The sequence below is a fragment of the Quercus suber genome, unplaced genomic scaffold, assembly GCF_002906115.3.
Source record: "Quercus suber isolate HL8 unplaced genomic scaffold, Cork oak 2.0 scaffold_470, whole genome shotgun sequence".
Taxonomy (NCBI): domain Eukaryota; kingdom Viridiplantae; phylum Streptophyta; class Magnoliopsida; order Fagales; family Fagaceae; genus Quercus; species Quercus suber.
Genome location: NW_027069921.1, coordinates 267,902 through 272,405, shown reverse-complemented (window position 1 = coordinate 272,405; position 4,504 = coordinate 267,902).

Below are 4,504 nucleotides of genomic sequence, written 5' to 3'. Positions count from 1 at the left end.
TTTGAGGCTACACCTTATGTTCTTTTTGTGCATGTGCTACACTTTCTCGAGCACAGAATCTTATGATATGCACTAAGGTGTTCATGATTGGCTAGTGAACAGTGGTGAAATGGTTATTTATGCCTTTCTTAAAAGGATCAAGTCCGACAGTCAAATAACATGTGACTTCAAGATTAAGATAAAGTGATATACATCATAAAAATCTTTCCCACACAACATGCACTACAAAACTTCAATTAGTTAAGTGTAATAAATAAGCTCATCAAAGCTAAACAAGGTACATAAGACATGTTATGTGTAAATAAATTGACCAACCTTGTTTCAAAGACCAAGAAAAATAGTGCTGAACACAATTTTCTTTTCTTTTTTCTTTTTTTTTTTCTTTTTTTTTTTTTAAATTTTAAAAGAGAAAACAAATAAATCCTAGAATGAAATGCATGAATGTTATGCAATGCAAATCCTAGAAACAACACCAAAAAAAAACACAGAAACCAAAGAACAATGGTTACAAAGGAATGTGCAGTGAAGCACAAGGACCAAGAAAGCCAAAAGAGACTAGGGACACCAAAGCACACCAATCACTTGACGAAGTGTCTCAAACTTACTTCCATCAAGCGGTTTGGTAAAGATGTCAGCATTTTGACGATCAGTAGGGATATACTCAAGAACAACAATTTTCTTTTCAACCAAATCCCTGATGAAGTGATATCTAAGTTCAATGTGTTTGGTCTTAGAGTGCTGAACAGGATTCTTAGATATATCTATAGCACTAGAATTATCACAATAGACAACCATCAAGAATCCCATAATCACTCAAAAGCTTTTTCATCCAAAGGAGTTGAGAACAGTAACTCCCAACAGCAATACACTCTGCCTTAGCAGTGGATAAAGAAACAGAATTTTGCTTCTTACTCATCCAAGCCACAAGATTGGCACCAACATAAAAACACCCCCCAGTGGTGCTTTTTCTATCATCAGCATTCCCAACCCAATCAGAATCAGAAAAACCAGCAAGAGACAAATTCAACTTTTTGCTATAAAATAATCCATAATCACAGGTTCCTCAGCGTAAAACCTCTCCGCTACCTCCAAGCGATCAATAATCCACTAGAAAATGAAGTTGGGATATATGAACAACAATAGATCCTCCAAGCCTAATCTACCTAGTGTACCTAAGCCCTCCAAGCTTCTTGCTCCAATGAGGTTGCGCCGAACCTTTGTCTTTTCTAGCTTATCGAATTCCGCTATAGCCCATAGTATCAATCAATATCAATTGGTCCTTTCCTAACTGCTTCCTAAGCACCAAATAGCCTTCTCACAGATTTAGGTATGGTGAGAAAAGGATTTGGGTAATGAACCTCTCAAGGATGTAACAATAGAGAGGGTGAGAGTAGAGGAATTTGAAGAGTCACTTTGTGAAGATTGGGAATGAATCAATCTTGTTTTTGTCTAGGGTTTCTCTCTCAAAATTCTCTCTGGAAGCTCTCTACATTTTGTTGGTATAAGGAGTATTTATACTAGGGTGAGAGTGGAATTCGAAGAGTCAGTTTTTCAAAACAGAGTGAACTGGCAACTTGGCCTCACAACTTGACTGAGTCGAGAGTTCAAGCTGCAAGCTAACTGAATGGCCAGTCTGGACTTTTTGTCCTGTAATGCTACAGCTGGCATAACGGTTCAACTTCTCTGCATGCTTCACTTGTGTGCATGACGGTTCAACTTCTTTGCATGCTTCACTTGTGTGCATCTTCTAGCGGCTTACAAGCCATGAGCCATCCGCGAGTCCCTGCTTCATTGCACAGTCTTGAGCTTTTCTTCATACTCTTTCAAATGTGTTGTCTTTGAGTTAAAAATGTAGTATAAATTTTCAAAACTGCTCCCATAAACTTAAATTATAATGAAAGAATGATACTGACTTTTCGAATAAAGTAAAGAGTAAGGAAATATATTTATTAACTTTTCCAAATAGAATTGTATTTTAGGACTTTGTTTAAATGGGTCTAAATTTAGAATAATTCTTAGGCACTCTTGGAGTACGGTTTCTCTATACATGGCTAGTGGTTGGTTATTCAGCTAGTAGTTGGCGACTAATCGGGTAAGGGAGTGTGCGTGATTCTAGTCATGAATTTGGGTTGGGTTATTGTGCTCAGCCAACATGAACTTGGTCAAATGGGACATACCTAGTGGCTTTGAAAATGGTCTTGAATTGGTGATGTGGTGACGCTATGGAGGTGAAATGAGTGGGGGTTGGATATGGCAAAGAGAAACAATCGTTAAAATTTGAATGAATCCAGTAAATGACTTAAGAAAGTTATAAGATGTGCATAACAAGGCACTTATCCAGTTTTGCTCTAACAGTCTAACCTAGTTTGTAGCTAAGCAAACTTTTTTTTTTCTTTTTTGACACAAGATAGAATTTCTACTCTAGCCTAATCTAAATGTTTATGTGTGTAAAACTCCCTCTTGGAGACTTGAACTCCGGCCCTTACCCCCAACACCCCACAAGCATTTATATATGTGGAGTGACCACTGCACCAATGGTGCGTGTTGATAGCTAAACTAACTTTTTAATATCTTAGATACCCATAAGAAAGGAGGGGAATATTAATATCTCATATACATGTTTTTTATTTTAATTTTTACTGCTATTTTAATGCTTAAAAACCTTATCAATATAATTGAAGTGGAAAAATAAATAATATTTAAATATCAAATTAATTCTGATTAAATTTGTTATCAAAAAAATCTAAGACCAATTTTTTTTGTTACTAATACGACGTGACAGACTGTGAGTTGTGGAAAAAAATGATTGGTACATATAAAAATAATAGACAACTATTTACAATATACCACATCAGACTTGTGGCAAAAATAATTTCGGCAGTAGAATTGTTGTTTATTAAATACCTAAGGCCTCTAAAAGTATTTGAGTCCATCCTAGTCCAACTCTCCAACAAAAAACTTGGAAAAATCCACCATGGTCGGAGCCTATAAAGTGGAAATAAGGACATGTCTAAAGAAATGTGTAATAATTGGTAAAGGTAATGGATGTCCTTAAAATATTTTTTAATTAACTATTTTAAAAATCTATGATACCAATTTTATCGAAAATATAAAATGCTATTAAAAAAATCAATTGCTTTTTCTTTCATAAAATTTTTCAATCGTTTTACAAAACTTTTACAAAGGAACTGCTAAAACAATGAAACCATACCATAAAAAATTAGATTATATAAAATTTATAAATTAACGTGCCATTAATTGCAAAAATATCATTCAAAATTTTAATTAGATATAAGTTTATAAATATTTTATAAAAAAATTTATAATAAATTATAATTTTTCTACTAAAAATGGACATACACAATACTTATCTTTAAAAGAATAAAATGATTGAGTATTAGGCTAGTGTGGTGCGGGTTGTTATTGTATTCTCCGAGAGTATGCTTTGTTCTCCCACATGAGAAGTGGGCCCACATAAAAAAATGATATATATTTTTTACAAATTAACTACGAGTCTCATTTTAATTTTAAGATTTTAATTTCAATTTAACTAACCTAACCAATTAATAAAAATAATTATTAAAGTTTTTTTATTAAATTCAATAAGAAGGTGGGTTTAATACAAATTTTTATTATTTTATTATATTACATATAGAAACATATCATTTCAAAAAAAAAAAAAAAAAACATAAAAGCATTATTATTGGTGGTGCTAAAAAGCCATATTACTATTTTTAGCACTACCAATTACCAAATTAAAGCTGCATTGGTGGAGGCAGAACCAAAAATTTTGGCTTCTTATCTACAGTGCATAGCCAAAAATGGTTGTGCATTGCAACTCAAAGGTAAAATATATATATATATATATATATTGTGGGGCCAGAGAGTTAGACAGCCCTGACCCACTCCATACCAAGCCCAAAGGCCCACGCCGAGGAGGTACCAACGGTCCGAGGACAAGAGTAGAAGGCCCAGTTGCCCAAGAAACAGTGCCGAGGACGATTGCTTCCTCGGAAAGTCGAGACCATAAGGTGGATAAGCAACACACCATCAAGGGGAGCCTTCCTGAGCGTCCAAAGAGAAGAGAGCGAGCACCATGCGCTAGCAATAGAGGCATGGTGGAGGAGCAAGTCCCGGATGGACTATCACCTCTACATTAAATGCCTTCAACTAACACCCTGGCCGCATTAATGACGATAGGACTCCTAAACAGTGTTGTTTTGGGTGCTGCAACCCACAGAAGGAATGGGAATGCGGCTGATGAGACAGGCCCTCAACTGGTGGCCTAGCTGATGAACAAATGTAAGGCCAGGATCAACTGAGAGAGATGTATATAATGTAAGGAGTCCCTCTTGAAAAGGGGACAGGAAATCTGAATGTAGGAGTACTGTAGCAATCTGTATCCTCTTAGAAAACCTTGTAATCAATCTTCAAAGAAATAATAAGAACTCCAAGCTCTAAAGGGCAGGTCCGAAGAGCATCATTGTGCATTCCAATTAAAGCT